The sequence below is a fragment of the Ambystoma mexicanum genome, chromosome 2p (genome assembly GCF_040938575.1).
Source record: "Ambystoma mexicanum isolate Mex_15411 chromosome 2p, UKY_AmexF1_1, whole genome shotgun sequence".
Taxonomy (NCBI): Eukaryota; Metazoa; Chordata; class Amphibia; order Caudata; family Ambystomatidae; genus Ambystoma; species Ambystoma mexicanum.
Window position 1 is genome coordinate 942,114,274 of NC_090923.1, and position 18,765 is coordinate 942,133,038.

Below are 18,765 nucleotides of genomic sequence, written 5' to 3' on the forward strand. Positions count from 1 at the left end.
AGTCAATAAGCACATCCTGCACCATGTACATATTTATTAAAGGGCTCTTTGCAAATGTCATAGGCTTGCACATTGAAAGACCAGCGGGGCTTCAGAGGTCTAGCCCTATACAACTCTCTCTTTGCACATTCAGCGTGGTCGTGGTGAGTCGCAGCAGTCTTAGCAAGTCTGGTGGTTCCTCCATGTGTGTGATACTCGGTGGTGGGCCATCCGGTTCTGTGACTGAGACCACTCTCCGCTGAGGAGGAGTGGAACAAGTAATCGTAGACCAGAAACTGTGATGTATGTATGGATGAGTGCGAGCGGGGCCAGCCTTAAGGCAGGGCCGAACGGGTGACGGCCCAGGGCTCCATTAGCCCCATGCCATGGCAGCTCATGGGAGTCTTTCAAGGTCTCCCCCGAGCTGGCATGGTGGGAGAAGGCTCGGCATCGGAGCACATTTAATAACAATAGGGCGATGATGATTTGGCATCAGTGCTTGTTGAAAAATGTGCCCCCCCCATGACCAGGGGAGCACGGGGGATGGAGGTGCCAAATGTTTGTTTTGCTGGCCAGGGCGCTGCCGCCGCTAAGGCCAGCCCTGAGTGTGAGCATGTGAGGAGTTGTGTCTGCAAGTGTGCATGTTTGTGCGTGTGAATGGCTGCAGTGTAGTTTATATATGTACACTCTCGAGTGTGCATGTGTAATGAGTGGGTGAACTGGATGGGAAAAGACTGGGAGCTTGGAAGGGATATCGGGCTAGTGAAAGATGCAGATGGAGGGCGTGGAGAGGACAGTGTGGCAAGGCCAGCAGGGAAGCTTTGGATCCAGCGCTAGGGAAATATCTTCCCAAAGTGTAGGCGACAGAGATCAGCCTGCGGCATGCATTATATCAGGAAACCAAGCATAACTTGAAAGTACCCTAGCTGCATCCTGCAACTAGCGAAGAGTACTGTGCACCTCCCTCCATGCTTCCATTGGATACCAGCCAGTTTTGGCAAATATACTTTGACATTCTGTTTTCTTTCGCTTTCTGTATTGATTGCGCTCAGTGGCATGCTTTGTCATTGATCCACATAATCACATGATATATTAGCGAGGTAAAGCGCATAGGAAAGGTACTTGTCTTGGTGTCTAATTAATCATTGATATTTTTTCCGTCTCAGTAACGAGGGTGAAAGGAGGAAGAAAGGCTGAGTTGACTCTAGCAGGATTCAAATCGGGCTGTTCCGGCAGTCCTGTGGACAGGGGTGTTGCTAGGTCTGGAAAAGATCCAGGGCTACGCTAATGTCAGTATTGTCAGGACTCGGGGCTAGCTAGCCTTTTGGGTGTAGCCCCTGAGGTTGTATCCAGGGCTACAACCAAAAACCCCGGATAAAAGCATATAGTCCCCCCAGAGCCCCTTAGCAACGCCTCTGCCTGTGGATGAGCGCTCAGCCTCCTCCACCCAACCAGCACGGTCTCCAGAGCTGTGGGCACTGATGTACTGTTTGGCATGATGCTCCAACAAACAGCTGTAGATGCCAACGTGCAAAGTGTGTCAAAAGCCTCGTTAATGCCACTCCACAAGTGCTAGGAAAAGAAATACTAGGGGAGGGGCTTGGCTGTATGTTAAGTTGATTTATACCACGCACCGCTGCCATTTCCATGTTATCATCAATTTGGGATTCAATTTCACGTTGCAGTTTACTATTTTAAGATGTTTGATATTAACTTGCCAGATAACATCACTAAAGGCCATACAAGGTGATTTAATGAGCACACAAGCCTCCACAACTAGCACAATACAATGAGTAGTGCAGAGTGCTCACAAATGCATGATACACCACAAGCCATTTGTGAGGCATCTGTTCAGGGACATTCCAATGAAGGCTTCATAAAGTGCGACCAACACAATAAAATGCCCTACTCCACCCCTCCAAAATATGACATGAAATGCCAGGCTGAAGCCGAATTCAAGTGAGTTCCCTCAGGGGAAGAAGTAAACATACGAGGAATGAAAGTCGTACCTTTTGGACAAGTGAATGTGTTCAGAAGGTTTGGGTCTATTGGACCTAAAACATTTGACCTAAAACATTTGATCGGATTTATTTGACCTTTTTTGGTCTAAAATACGGGGGGAGGGGCTTGCAGCCCCCCACTTCCCCTCAACCTAATCTATAACCTCCCCCACCCTGATATACATATTTAATTACATTTAACCAAAAAAAAGCTCTAAAAAATTTGATCAAATGTTTTAGGTCAAATGTTTTTAGGTCAATTATGTGAATACCGTTCAGGATACATGGTAAGGAAAATATTCAAGTAGTTTATGGGCACAGTATTCACAGTTCTATTGTCGAAGAGTTGCTTAGTAAAGTCTTCCAACCAGTGGTAGACGTGTACCAAACAAAGTAGTGGAACTTTGGTCTTGGCAGGGGAGAGGGTAGATGGAAGCATAGTGAAACCTGTGATCAGTGTTGTCGCGTACGGGGCATTGCAATAGTCTAAGTGACCACTAACTATGGCTTCTATTACAACTTTACACTTGCACAGGGACACAAATTGACAAATACTCTATACAGAATGGTGAATATGGTCGTAAAAAGTAGATGAATGGTAAACAGATCAAAATAAAAGTAGTGGAACACAGCTCCCCACAGTTCCCGCTAACTTCGATCACGGCTTCCAACGTAAACACTCTCAGTTCATCCCCCTAAAATCTAAAGTGCGCTATATTTTAATAATTTGAGCATTTGGAACTAGGAGACACTTGTTTACAAGCGCCTGTCACACTCAGCAGCGAAGAACGTTGGAATGCAAGCACTTAGACTCATCAGCTATGGGTCACACGATTTGGTTGAGTTGCAAGTCGGGCTAGGACAAGTGTTGCACATCTGCTGCACCCAGTCCATTGCAGCCACATCTTTTGGTTGGGTGGGAGCTTGCACCAATTGTGACAGTACAATTCCCTTTTCCATAACAATAAAGCACAAGTGTGTGTATACATTCCTTGGTTTCATGAATGGTCTTTCTGACTAACTCAGCTGCCTTTCTGGCCATTTGACGTTAGCTGCACTTCTGTCATTTGTCTTTACTTCTTTTCTAAGTGTGCTCTTCCGGAATTGAAAACATTGTTTCTATGATGCTAAAAACTATCCGAACCAATCAAACAGCCCAGAAGAATATCCTATGTTGGTACTGAAGTCATTGAGACTTGGGACTGAAGCTTCCTGATCTTAAAGAGAAAGAGAACGCCTATCCGTCTTCCCCCAGTGGACAGTGGATGTCTTTCCAGTGGTCGAAGCGTACATAAAAAAGTAGTGGAACTGTGGTCTCGGCAGAGGAGAGGGTCAGCAGAAGCATAGTGCAACATGTGACACGGTGCTGCGACCGCCCCTAGTAAGGATGGCTCCTATTACAACTTTATACTTACACAGGGACAAGAATGGACAAATCGTCTGTAAAGAATGTGAATATTGTCATACAAAGTAGAGGAATGGTAAACAGGAAAAAATAAAAGTAGTGGAACACCGCTCCCGACCGTTCCCGCTCACTTCGATGACTAAAAGGAACATTTGATGTTGAGCCGCCTGAGAATACACTGTCAGTTTGCTCGAGCTGGGCTCGTGTTGAAATAAACTGCAAGCATCGCGCAGGCTGTCCAGTGCCTGCGTCCTATGTCACCGTGTCATTGGCAGCAATCAGTAACCAAGACGTCCAAATGACCAGAGCAAGCCAATGTCGTGGTGACTCCTGCTACCGGTGCATTCTGTGCATCTGGAGCAGGGTTGGAAAATGCTCCTGTGCCCCTGCCATCCACTGGATTGTTTCATGTCTTACCATACACAGCAAATAGTGGGGCGTTTTACCCAATTTTTCACATAAGGTTTATTGTAAAAAAAAGACCCATTTTAATGCATTATTTTAACAAAATTCTCACAGAGACAGCCCCACCCCGAATACACTTTGCTTGATTGGGCTGCTGTCCCTACACTTGGTTGCTCACATTCATGGGAAATGCACACCCCTCCAATGGAAAAAAAAACAGCAGCCACCACCGCGCTACCACTTCACTCCAGCCCTTTAATTCCACTAAGGGAACTCTTCAGAATCCCGAAAACACCTCCCTCTTACCCAACTAATCAACTCAACCCTTCGACTGCACACACAGATCACAAAACACGCGGTAGGTGTGTACATGCTAGCGCCACCCCAACCACAGGAACTTTGGGGGAGCAGCTCACAGCTCACTGCAGGATTTGATACCTCTTTAGCTCTATCACATGCTGTAACCCACCAGGGGGGCTGCCCACGCGACAGCACGGTCATCTAATAGATTTAGAGTTTTTCCCTCTGAATAGAACACATACCCCATTGACAGTGCCAGAAACCACACACTCAGTACTTCTGGCCTGAACTCGTCAATGCCACACACATGTTTTGCACGTGCTGCTCCCGTATCACCACCCCCTCTTGTTCGGCAGAATCAGAACCCACAAGGCCATCCCAAACTTCAGAGATCGTTATACAAGACCAATGTACAATACATTACATTGCTATTAAATAGGGGAGCAATACAATGGGCCTCATTACGAGGCGGGCGCAAAGGGATACCGGGCACCGGTAAAGACACCGCTGCCGGTAATCCCTTTGCGCCCTATTCCGAGTTCCCTTAGCGGGTCCCTTCCTTAACGCCTGCTTTTATGGACGGGACCTGTTAAGGGAAATCATGGCCAATAACGGTACCGCAATGTGCGGTACTGTTATTGGTGCCTTCCCATTGAGTCCTATGGGGGCTCAAATGGGAATGGGGAATGGCTTTTACAATGGGGACTTCCCGGTCCCGCCAAGGTCGGACTGGACTGGTAAGTCCCCATTGAACGGGACCGGACACAGTCCCGTTATTGGTGCTAGTCATGGTGCTAATAGCATCATGACTGTCACCAACCTTGGAATGAGGGCCAATGAATTGCAACACTTAGACGAGGGAGGTATCCATCATGAAGAGCTATAGAAAACGGTGATATTTGGATTCTTCATCTTGAAATAATGGAAGAGGACTAGATGGAGCGTGGTTATGTGTTGTATGTTTAAAGGGCACCGTGGGCACTCCAACGAAGGCCGCTGAGCTGACATGTTGAAATGCTGAGTCTGGCTGAGGTGCCATTCACAGTGCTGAAAATTGGGCTTGCTGAGAATGTGTAATATGGGGCCACTTTGAACATTATTTCCAGGGCCTCTTTTGGTTCCCAGTTTACCCCTGCTCTCTTGTGGTATAAAAAGAAAAGAGAGGTGTGAAAATGTGGTATTTGAGTGGAGAAACCAGCTAAGCTGTGTGCTTACTGACTTCTGCTGAGTCAAAGAAAGTAAAGTGGAGGAGGCACTGACTACAGACACTTAGACCTACCCACGAACTACGACACACTCACAGTATTCTTAAACACATACACCTAGCCAATGACACTGAAAAGGGACTTGCATAATGCACAGAAGTTAAAAATGAAAATGAAAGAAGGACTATCAAAAAAAAGATTTGACTGTCAAGTGGGTTATGTGTGGGGGCACGGGTACATACAGCAGCACTGGTGCCTGGAGCTCCACCTGGAGCATTCCCATGCCCTAAATTGATTCGGAAATGACAGAAACATTAAAAGAAAACATTTCTGGCAGAGCAGGTGGAATTCTGACATTTAACTTTGCATAATTCTAAGTTTAGGCGATGGGGCCTTGTCACTGGATACACCACGAATGAGAACGGGTCCTTCAGTTCACTAGCAATTGCATTTTGGGATGTGTTCTATTTGTTCGCTTCGATTGAATACATTGGACTAAATTGAAAGCAAAACCTAGCACTGGAGGAAGACATCCCCAGTGGCATGGAGTCATCTGGTGGCCTTTTTACCTTGCATGCCAGTGTCAGCTCCTTACACACTGCTCGTTAGTACAAGCCTTGTCCTCACAAAACCAGACGAGTGGCAGCTCCTTACACTCCTCGCCAGTACACTCATCAAACACCCAGACCAGTGTAAGCTTCTTACACTGCTCATCAGAGTCAGCTCAGAGTCAGCTTTTTGACTGCCTGCAACAGTGGTCTTCAAACTGGGAGCTGACCCGTTGGGGGGGGGGGGTGTGGGAGGAGGATGCCCTGAAGGCCCCAGACTCTTAAAAAAGGATTAAGATGTCTGTTTTTAATGTAAAACAAGAATTAAGATGACTGATTTTGATAGAAAATATAAGCAGTAGAAAATCTGCTTATATTTTAAAGAGCCTGGGACACGCCTGGACATCCTTTGGGCCCCCTTAGGGGGCCAACCCCTAAATGAGGGGGCCCAGAAACAATACGTTAACTCAAGGGGGAGCTTGGTATGAAAATGCTTGAAGACCAGTGGCCTTGAATGACGACCTTGTCACACACAGCACTCTGGTTACCTCTATACACTGACAACACCTCAATTCTTCACACACCGCCCACGACTCTCAACTGCTCACAATTCTCACTAGTGGCAGCTGCTCACACTCCCAGCTCTAAAAGGCTGCCTGCCGTGAAAATTGTGGTCATTTGCACGGCAGAGGGAAAAAGGCGGCGTACACCCGTACATCTCTATATCAGCCCTACTTTTACCAGCTTCATCTTCAGCATCGAACCATTCATTTTCCTCCATACCCCCAGCGAGTCAAATGGATCAATTATATAAAAAGTACCTACCTGTAATACAGGGCACGATTAGCCCCCTGCCACGCCAGCTGGGGGGGTCTTTCAAGGGCTCCCCCGAGCTGGAATAGTGGGAGAAGGCATGGCAGGTGCTCTTTTGTTATTAAATGCTCCTGTGGCGGGGTGCATTTAATTACAATAGGGTGGTGATGCTTTGCATCAGCACCCTGTTCGGAGGATTACCTCCCCGCTCAGAAGCGGGAGCGAGGTGGTTTGCATTGGAATAGGGCACTCATACATTAGCATGAGCATTCGATTCCAGTGATTAACACCCTGCCAGGTGCCAGAGCGGGGAAGTAGAACAAAAATGTGGTGCACCTGACCCCCGCCCTTCCCCCTGTTGACCAGGGGTGCAAGGGGAGGAGGGGGATGCCAATTCACTAAGGGCACTACTGCCGCTAAGGCCGGCCCTGCTGTACTACCTACCTTTCACAGCGGCAACATTTGCAGAATTTGACAGCCATGCTGCTTCTGGGTCTATCTGACGCTTAACAAGAGTTCCCCTGGACAGCTTTCCACTCGCAAGCAACCGCAGACATTTTCAGCCTCGTCAGGTTTCTTGAGTGTGGTGTGGTTTAGGACCCAGAGCACATCGAGTTCGGGCCCCACCCCCACGTCTGGCCGCGCCACTCAGGCGCCTTAAACAAGGCCTTGCATCCTGCATGTTTCCCCTCCCACGCCCACACTCCTCTGGATCAAGATTCACAACCACATACAATGTCCCTCTGCTCGGCTCTCAGAAGCTTTCATAGATCTGCTCAAAGGTGTAATTTTTGGTGGGGACAAGCGTGTGTGTCCCTCCAGCTTTTGTGACACACGATTTTGTCCCACTCATTTTGCAGGGGCCCCTTTTATTTAGATGTCATGTCCCCCCCCAACATTTTCAGCAAAGTTACTGCACTGAATCTGCCCCCACATTTCAACCTATCCATTTCTCCATACACCACCGCCAACATTTGACAATATTCTGCTTTTCTTGGCACGGCCTTTCCTAGATTCATTAATATTCGTAGAGGTGAGCTAGGTGTGTCACTAGAAGCAGCAAGCTTGTGCAACACTCTACCTGACCACCTAGGCGCTGAAATTAATCTGTTTTCTTTTCGTAAATGCCTCCAGACCTGACTCTCCCAGCAGTAACATGGCGGACATGACGGGCAAACTGATCTAGTAGTGCACCAGTTAAGTTACCCATATAGGTGTTACACATTATGAGCTACTATAAGAAAGCATGGCATAGCATCCCACAGTGTAAAATAGCATATCGTAAAATAGCAGTATTTGGCTTAAAAGAGATAGTCGTGTTTCTACTGCTCTGTCTAAGAGCTGATGCTCGAAAACCTCAAAGGGGCCTTTCACGTCAGGGATGCACACTGCGGCGCCAAAGTGGTTCCATTTGGAAGGCAGCCCCCATGAACGCCCCCACATGCAGGCAAACCCGCCTCCTCGTCGCTGGGGATGCCACACTGATAATGACGCTTCTCCACACAAGGTGTTTGGCTGTCGCAGGGATGATATGGCAGCGCACATAAATGTGAAGTGATGATGGGGTGGGGGCGGGCAGAGCCTGGGGATACACAGAAGGAAAAGTGGGGAGGATTAGAAAACAGGGGAGGGAATGGGGCCCAGAGAATGATGACTGAGAGACATTCTGTGTACAAGGTGACAAGGAGAGTTTTGCAGCAGAGTGTGGGGTAAGGGGTGGAGGAGAGAAAGGATAAAGCAGAACATGACCGGTTATGTTACGCGAGATGCACACAGCACAACCTCCTCGGGAGGATAGCTCAGGAGCAATGTGCTCGCCTTGGAAGCAAGGCGACATGGAGCAACACAGGTTCGATCCCCAGGTCCGCGCTTAGAAACCTCTGGGTATTAAGCGCGTTATAAAAAACCTATATATCATATCCTTGTGGTGCTGACCATTCTTGACGGATTGCTGCGGTCCATGTTGTGGTGGTCGGTTATGGGAAATATCTGAAGGTAGGGGAGGAAACAGGCTTGCCAGATAGGTGGGGGGACTTCCCCATTACCTACTAATCCTGGTATGTGAGGGTGTCGTCAGGCAGAGAGTCAGAGATAGCCCACCCCATCACCTGACAGTCAGGTTGTATGAAGTCATGTGTGTGCAACTTTGCGAGTTCCTGTCTGGTCTTGTCAGATATGGGGCTAAGGAACCCATTGGAACCAAGACATCTTGAAGTGAGGGTGGTGGTGTGCGTCAGAGGAGGTGGAGGAGGATCTTGGTGCAAGAGATGAGAGGGCACGGGGGTCAGGGGGATAGTTGGGTACTAACACACGACTGTAGGAAGTCTAGCATAACACATGGGTGGGCTAAAGTAGGCTAGCCCTCACTGCTATCCGCCAGCCTAGAAATGCTTGCAATGTGTTTGGTCATGTCAGTTGCTAGTGCAAAGTGTGTGTCCAACAGCGCTGTTTCCTTAACCCATAGTGTTGCTCTAGTTGTAACATCTAGCAGGTGTCTGTAGGCAGAGTCAGCAGGGAGGCACTGGCCAATAGCCTACAATTTGCAGACCCTGAGTGTGTGTGCCGACTTAGCTTGACCCGACGTAGTGTGAAACAGGATAACATAATAGCAGAGAGGGCTCCAAGGGGACTCCATCCTGGAGTGCAGTGCAAGGTGCTCTGGGAGGCGTGGACATTTTAGTGTGATATGGAATGAAACGTCGCGCTCCCAGTACACCCTTCTTAGTATCTATGATGGCAAGTGGGGTGCCAACTCAGGCAACATCCAAATTTAAACAGGTATTTACCATGCTGGGACGTCTGGGATTGTTGCCCATTTGCAACACTCGGGCAAAGATTTGCATTTATCTGGTGTTAATCCCTGTGACGGATCAAATAGTACACCAGAATGGACGGAAACAGATTGGATTAAACGAGCATACAATCTAATAACATTAACACTACATCCCACCCTGTAAAGGAATGCAGAGAACAGCGCGTTTCTACAATGGAAAAAGAGATGCACTCTAGATACTGACAGGAGGGTGATTGGTACGGTTAATAACCACAGTTTGTTAAGGCTTCTTGGCTTCAGCAGAAGGGATGAAAGGCATCTACAAATGTCTCGAAGGACTGACTGAAAAGACCAGGGGGAAAGGTTTTGCTGCGTTAGTCCGCCACGAAGCTGACTCTGCGGCCGGGGAGCCTGAAGGGCTGCAGGATCCCTCATGTGTTTCGAGAAGACGGGGAACACGTGTCCCGCAGAAAGGCCATCAGGAGCCAGTCTGGGAAATATCCTGCCTGAGGTCAGTGATGCGTCCAGCAGACCAGAAGGACAAAGTGGCAGCTTTGGGTGTATGCAGCAGCCGAACAACATCAGCAGATCACGGAATGCAAGTATTGACCCAGGCACATGACAACTGGTGTGTGAGGGGGGTATTGAGTATTGTAGAGCATTCTTTAGCACCGTCGAGTATTTTTGAGTATTTGTCTAGCATTGTCAAGGTTAGTAGGGACAGGAGCGGAGTGGTCTTCCCACTCCTGTAATGTCGGTCAGAAATGTGGGGGTTAAATTCTCTGCATCCCTCTCCATGGATGAGCAGGTGGCATTGGTGTGTAAATCCGGCCACTTTAAGCTCTGTATTCTTCGAAAGGTTTTTCCTTGCATCCCAGCAGCTTGCCAGGCCCCATGGTTGCAGCTTTGGCCCTCAGTGTGTTGGACTACTTCAACTTACTCTATCTGTCTCAGCCCTGCTACTTGATTAAGCGGCTACAGCTAATGCAGAACGTGGCAGCCAGAGCTATTCTTCATCCTCCATTTGGAGCACATATATCTCCTTTGCTCAAGAAACTGCACTGGCTTCCTGTAGCAGACCGGATTTCTTTCAAGTCCATGCGTATAGTACACCAAGCCTTTTATGGCATTGGAGCGGAATACCTTCAAACGAAATTTCTACACTATGTGCCTACTCGATCCTTGCGCACCCACTCAGCTCTTCTGGTAGCTGTTCCCCGCTACCGACTTGCTCGAACAGGAGGACGTGCCTTTTCAGTGGCAGCTGTGAAAGCTTGGAATGACCTCCCACTTGCGTTACGTGGCACGGCTGATCACCTCTCATTTCGAAGGCTATTAAAAATGACTATTTTAAAAAATGTAGGTCTTTCATTTAGACGTCCTTTCACACTACCAGTGCCAAGATGCCTTAGGGTGTACGTGCACTATCCAAGTTCTGTTAACATAACATAACAGAACATAACATAACATAACATAACATAACATAACATAACATAACATAACATAACATAACAAGCTGCCTGTTTCATGGTCGTAGACTTGAAGAATGCCTTTTTCTCTATACCACTACACCCATCCACACAAGATTTGACTTCCTTTATGAATAGAAACAAGAAGTGGAAACATACAAGACTTCCTCAAGGGTACTGTGAGTCAACCTCAATATTCAATAGGGTCCTCCAGATTAACCTAGACAATATATGGATAGAGGGCACGGTCATACAGTACGTAGACAACATTTTGATATGCAGCATGACAGAAGAACAGTGTAGAAATGACTCAGTACACATGCTGACAGTGTTAGCTGACAAGAGATACAAAGTGGACCAAGCCAAACTACAATTCTGTCAGAAAGACGTGCTATAAATATGACAGATGTTCTCACAAAATAGCCAAGACCTAGAAAGGGCAAAGGCAATATACAGGACAGCAAAACCCACAACATTGAGAGAAATGCTGCCATTTTTGGGTTTGTTTAGTTACTGTAGGGCATGGGTTTTTGACTACAGCACTCACACCAGTCATCTTCTGAGTGCTCTGTAGGAGGCACAAAACGGACCCAAGATAATAAGATGGACAACACAAATGACTGAGGCATTTGATGAGATGAAATAAGCAATATGCACAGCTCCAGTGTTATGGATCCCAGACTACAAAAAGGAATTATTTTTATTCTCACACTCCGATGGGGAGATAATGACAGCAGTACTGACATAGAAGACAAGCTTGGGGCACAAGCCACAAGCATATTACAGTGGGAAGCTTAACCCCAGTAATGAGAGGCCACTATCCTTGCAAACAAGCCATGGCTGCTGCTGAATGCGCAGTTGACAAATCAGCAAGTATTACCATGGGGTGTAGCCCATCCTTTACTTGGAGCATGGCCGCTTTGCCATACTGGAGAAACCATAGAGCACACTGACAACACAGAGCATCAGGGTACGAGGTGTTACTGTTGAACCCATCACTTAAAGCAGTGAGGTGCAGATTTGTTAACCCAGCAACTTTTCTCACCGACATTTTACAGGACGGCGACTACGCACATGACTGCAGAGAACATAGAGGAATTCAGTGACAGGGGGATATGTGCTTTACATTGATGGGTCTTTGACAATTGACCAGACAGATGGGGTCAGACACACTGGAACGGCAGTGGTGAGGCTAAGAGACGATGGAACAAGTTAGGTAGTGGTCAGTGTGTGATTGCCATCACATTATTCAGCACAGGCAGCAGAACTAGTAGCATTAATATTGGCATTGGAGCACAGCAGAAGGAGGGAGGTGACTATTTATTCAGACTCAGCGTGCATGACATCCACAGTATACTTAGGACTGTCACAATAGGTGAAGAGGGGCTTCAGGAGGGCTGATGGGTCACCAGTACAGCATGCACTGTTGTTGGGCAAGCTAGTGGAAGTTATACAGTATCCTGAGCAAATAGCCATTGTGAAATGCCAAGCACACACGCAGGGGGAGGACCCTGTCTCAAGGGAAAATGAAGCAGCAGACGTGGAAGCAAAGCGCACCCCATATTTTGAAGAGCTCCTGGACATTGATGCTTTTTCACATGCCTGTGACTATGTAAGGGCAATGGTACTTAAGGAGGGATGTAATGTAGTGCCAGAAACACAAATAATGGAGTTGCAGGGAGCTGCACTGCACCCAAGGAGGAGAAGCACCTTTGGACTAGGAGAGGGTGTACAGTATCTCCAACAGATGCCCTATGGTGGCAGAATAACACAGAGAAAGTGGTCATGCCACTATCATTATTGCACACAGCACTGACGCAATTACATTATCCAACACATGCAGGGAAGGAAGTGCTTGCCGCCCATATTGGAGAAACATAGTTCTGTCCCAATTTGGCAGAACATGTGGCTGAATTCATAACCAACTGCCTAACTTGTAAACAGTTTACAGCAGGACATACATTGAGAGATGTGAGGGGAGCCATACTCCACCTAGCTGGTCCGTTCCAACATCTCCATGTCGACTATGTTGACATGATCCAAGTTTGCCAAGGATACCGCTACATGATAGTGGTAGTTTGCCCATTCTCTCTGTGGATTGAGGCAGGCCCCTGTTCCCATCCTGATGCCCTCATGGCAGCCACGTTTCTAGTTCGGGAAATGTTCCCAAGATGGGTCATGTGCGAGGCCCTGTGGTCTGACAATGGCCCTCACTTTGCCAAGCACATTAAAACATTGCTGGGCATTTAACATACATTCTCCTGTGCTTATCACCCACAAACAAATGGGGTGTGTGAACGCCTCAACAGCCTTTTAAATGGAAGTATTGCCAAAGCCAAAAAGAGTAAGAACAAAAATTGTCTCCATTGCTTATCCTTGGCACTCTTTGCATTGCGCAATAAGCCCGGGTCCGACCACCATTTAACTCCACAGGAGGTGGCAACAGGACGATGCATGCAACTTCCCCTGGCTCCTCCCACCAGGGCACTAAAAGGCGCAGAGAGTAGCACGACTATGTTAGGACAAGAAATGATTGACTACATTACATCCTTGATTGCTAGTGTCTCTTTGATCCCTCCCCAGATTCAACGACACCAGGGAGACCCTGAAGACAGCTGAAAAAGCAACAGTGCCAATGACCCAAGGGATTTATTGAAAGAACACATGGTCCATCCTGGGGACCAGGTCCTCTTGAGAAATGTTGTCAGGTAGTGGGACGCACCCAGATTCACCCGTCCATATACTGTTGAGGCGGTGGCCGACAGAGCTGTCAAATTGACAGGGAAAACGGACTGGAACCACCTCTCAGATGACAAGCCCTACAAAGCTGTGGCCTCACCTGGGAACTAAATCAACAGGGCCAACGATCATCAGCGAGAAGAGCAACGAGTGGAGGAAATCCAATGGTTACTCGCTCAAGGGCAGCAGAGTTAGGGAAAGGACTTCCAACATATCCAGAGTGAGGATACATTGTCCATTTCTTATTTTATTCTCTACACACATTCTTTGTGAAAGCGCATTTGTGATATTCAAAGTTTGTTCATGTTGCCCAATGATCTACAACCTGACACCTTTTCGGGCTAATTTGTTCATTATATTAGACGACCCAATAGATTCCGAGCACATCCATCCAGAGTGTTTTCTTAGCATATTTGGCACAAGCGTACCCACAACTTGAACGAGGAGACCCTTCAGTTCTTGCCACACTAAGGTGCCCGGGAATTAGAACTGTGTGGGAGCTATTATTTATTATCGCCATGAGACATTACCTGGTCCACAAGGCTTAAACCTAATCTGACACCAACACAATAACGTTCACTTTTGTGCATTTCAGGTGGGCAACTGATATCTTCAAACTGCACAAGGATCCAGAAGCACAGGTAAAGATGGGTGAAATAATAAAAACAATTCTTATTTTGTCAGGTGGACAGGAGAGCACTAAAAGCACAGTAAGGAGAGGTGAGTGCAGTGCTGACACAGACATGAGGTGGGTGGATCTCTATCTCACTGGCACTGCTCGAGTGTCTAATAACAGGTGGTACAAGCACATGACCAAAGTAGGTAAGGAAACTACCGGGGTGAGCTGTTATGTCTGCTCGTTAATCCCCTACGCCATGAGTGCCTCCAGAACATTCATAGCAACTGAAATACAAGCAGCAAGAGCCCAATACTCGATGTACCTGTCTATGGTAACAATTCAAGGAAGATGTTCAAGGAAAAACAGCAACATTGAGATGGATGTCTTAATCAACATTCCCATATGAGGACAGTTACATAAAGACTATTGAAACGATGAACAATTATTGCCAGTTAGATGAAGCTATACAGTACATAAATGAATGGCCACAGAAAGGTCCAGTTAATATGTCGAAATTAAAATGTCTAATGACAAAAATGGTGAAAAAAAATACCGAAAAAAATAGAATTAATTTTTTTACATTACATTTTTTTGGGGGTTTCGCGAGTAAAAAAAAAAGAGTTTAATATTTATTTCTTTTTTAAAAGGGGGTTTGGGGGGGAACCCCCACCCATTTCAAACAAAATATAACAAAAAATAGACATTCAACATTTTTTTTTCAGTATTATTTTTTGCACATTTTTGCATTCGAAATTATGAATTTCGAAATATTAACTATAAACCGAAAACGATAACACTGAAAGAACTGCCCTGCCCAAGGAGGGCAGTGAAGGAAATATGTGGAGAACCGGGATGTTGGGAAAGACCACAGATGCTTGCGTATGGCCAAGTATACGCAGAAGAATGATGGAAAGATGGAGTAGTAAGAAGCGAAGGACACACCCTAGTACAAGCACCAGTGAATCAAATACAAGTAGAAAATGACAAGTGCCTGAAGGAATGGGATGCGAGTGCAAAGCTGATCACTTGGGTAGAAAATTAAGCTGGACCTATGCCTGTAATACATCTGAAGAAACCAGCATTGTGCTTCAAGAATGAGGGAGAAGTGAAAGTTAGTGAGAGCACAGAATATCGATACACTGAAAAGCACCCAGCAATGAAGATAGGCATTTCAGTACTGATGGACCACTACTGGGCATGTGGATCCCAGGCATATGAGAAGCAGTCACCCAACTGGGGTGGAGATTACTCTCTGGTGAATATGCCATCACTGGTAGTACCCCACAAGGACATAAAGCTCGATGACTTCCGAAAGGTCGACACTAACTCTTGAAAGAAGAGGTCCGTGAAGGCAGAAGCAAGGGAAGCGAGAAAAGGGCCAAAGGAGTGAATAAAGTGAAAAGAATAGAGACCGCCCTAAACTCAGGAGTGTGTTGCAAGCAGCTGCCTTGTCCTTAGTTTTGGGTTCAGAGACCTTCTGGAACTTCCTGTCCAGTTAGCTTGCTGCAGAGCCTAGCAGGGCACACTGTGTGCTGGTTGGGTACCGGTTCTGAAGCTGCTGGAGGGTCCTCTGAGTTATTTTCTCCCTCAGTTACCTGGGAGAAGTTAAAGGGAGGGATCTTGCTTCCCTCTTTGGATGTCCTGGTCTTCCTTCACTGGCAGAAGCTGTGAGGCAGACCATACCTGCAGTCATGGTCCAAGGATGAGTTCTTCCTTTATACTTCTTATGAAGTCTTCAGAGGATCTGCTTAAAGAGGGGCTCAGCCCTCTTTTAGAGCCAAGTGGCAGAGTGATTGGTGTAGGCTAAGCCTACCTTCGTGAAGCCATCGTGGGCTCCCAACCAACAATTTTCGATATGCGAGAGGTCATAACCAAAGTGCTATGCAACAGGAAAAGGTTAAGGTGTGAAACAGGAACAAGGGTTGTCCCAGAACCAATATGGGGGAAACATCCACTCAACAGCAGAAAGAACTCTGGGCCCACTCCTTTGTGGTACTAAGTGTTAAGATGGATTTCTGAACTTTGACCTGGAGGGGCAGAGGTTCAGAAGGCCACCCTAGTTTCTTGGAACAGGGTAACCTCTGGACAAGCCAGACCAATCTGGATAGCTAATGCAGGCGGTCAAGACTAAGGGCCTCATTCCGAGTAGGGCGGTAAGGGTTAACGGTCACCGGTAACGAGACTGGTGCCGTTAAACCCTTACCGCCCTACTACGAGTTCCCTTTGCGGGTCCTCCCTTAACACCTGCTTTTAGCAGGCGTTAAGGACGGGACCCACAAAGGGACTTTAGTGCTAATAACGGTACCGTAATTTACGGTACCGTTATTAGCGCCTTCCCCATTCCCATTCAGCCCTATGGGGGCTCAAATGGGAATGGGGAAGGGCCCTGGTGAATGGGGAATTACCGGTCCCTCCAACCTTGGAATGGACCGGTAATTACTCCATTCACCAGGGCGGAGTCTGAACGATTTTGGAGGCAGCCATGCCGTAAATAGCGGCGTGGTTACCTCCAAAGTCGGAATGAGGCCCTAAGTCTCAGGAGGGGTGAGGGTGTCTGACGGACCTCAATGAGCACACAAAGCAAGGACAATTACAAATTACTCCAGACAGGGGTTATATTAAAAATATAGACACATTTATTACAAGGCCTTTGTAACGTAGACCATAGCAAAAGAATCACAGTAACACTAAGTAAACCAATACAACACTATCAACACAATGGGCCTCATTACAAGTCAGGCGTTAAGGCGCCGTCGGCGCCTTTAACCCTTAACGCCTGATTAAGAGGTCCCGCAGTGCTTTTTGCAGGCGTTAAAACCCATGCTGCAAAATGACCTTGGTGCTGAGTACGGTGCCGCAATTTGCGGCACCGTACTTAGTGCCTTTCCCCATTCCCATTATGCCCTATGGGGCAAAAATGGGAATGGGGAAGGGCAAATGGTGAATGGGGAATTACCGCCCCACTCACCTTGGAATGGGGCGGTAATTCCGCCATCCACCATGCCGGAATTAGGGCCAATTAGGGCCAATGTATACAAGACCATTGAGGTCTAAAGGCGTTAAATGCATGAAATATGTCGACAACCTAGATGGTAAGGAAACAGGCAGTGCAGGTAGTCTTTAGGCCCCTTCGACATCGACAACACATCAAACTAAGAGGCAGTCCAAGCCCTAAGAAGGGAGGAGCCTTGTGCTCAATAGTACATGCAATGCAAGTGCACGCGGTTGTTCCAATGGGCAATATAGGGTCTCGGGAAGGTGGATGAGGCGACGAAGAACAAGTTCCCAGTATTCAGGGAGGACTTCCACTTGAAGGCAGATGCAGTTCTAGAGAGCGGGATGGAGACGCTAGTTCGCACTAGCAGTGGAAAGGAGAGGGACCCCCAGGGGTCACCTGTGCGTAAAAGGGGCCCTTGGCACCAGGGGCCACCAGTTAGTGTTGGAAGTAATCACCGGTCCCAGGCGCACTCGGACCCAAACTTTGCACGTTCAGTCCACTCGGGTTGCAAGTTCGAACACAACAAAAAGGAGGTCTCTGCGGCTTTCAGTTCCTGAGATACAGTAATGATTCCAAAATGAGACAGTGGCGATTTCTCTGCTCTGCGAAGATGAATCGACCCATTTTGACTGCAGCAGGCTTCTGGGGCAAGAGGGTCACAAATGCAGCGTACTTGCAAAAGACATTGCTGCAGCAGGGCAACACGGTAATCGCGTTCACTCCGGTCCTGGTGCACTCATCTCACTTCAGACCTGGGAATGCCAAGTGTACGAAATTTGGTGTGAGGGTGCCAGGGACACAAAGCTAGCAGTATACCAACTTTCGAGGGCCTCCTCGAAAGGGCGGCGGTGACAGAGCAAAGCAACTGGGTAAGCTGGTCAGCCCACTGGTTGGCCCAGGGACACTTCCGAGAAAGCTTACTTACAGGGTTTGAGAAAGGTGCTGAGAATAGTTAGTCCCACTATTCCAATGGGTGGAAGCATCTTTGCAGATCTTCTAGGATGACCAGATGCAGAGGGGTCCCACAGGATGACTGCTGGCTCAGGGCGCCAAACGTTCCAGCGGGTCACCAGCAGTTCCTTGACTCGGCTTTGTAGTTGCAGGATACTTGGATCCTATCCTTTGTTCAGTGAGAACTCAGGAGATCGACATGGTAGGGGCGAATTTGGCCTCCTCTTATCCAAAGTTCCCTTTGTGCCAAAATGAACAGGACCCAATGGGAGATCTGCTCACAAACACACCCTCCATACGTGGACCAGTCATGGACCACTGTGTTCCCAGTCATTCATGGCACTCCAGACTCTCTGGCACTCAGGATGTGTATTGGACCCAGACGTTCCAGCCCACATCCTGGAGGCACACATACAAGACATGCAGAAGCCTGCGATAGCATTGGGTTTCGTGGGAAGGTACATGACCAAATAAGGACTGACCCAGGTCGACTCGACTTGGGGAAGGTGAAGGGCAAGATGGCCAAAGGACAGGACAAAGAACCTTGTGGCATGGCCATTT

General features: G+C 47.5%; 1 protein-coding gene across 1 annotated transcript in view; it reads right to left on the reverse strand.

The window, feature by feature from the left end:
- GPR4 (G protein-coupled receptor 4) overlaps positions 1-18,765 on the reverse strand; it is a 548,710-nt gene that overhangs the window by 512,896 nt on the left and 17,049 nt on the right. The window lies entirely within an intron of this gene.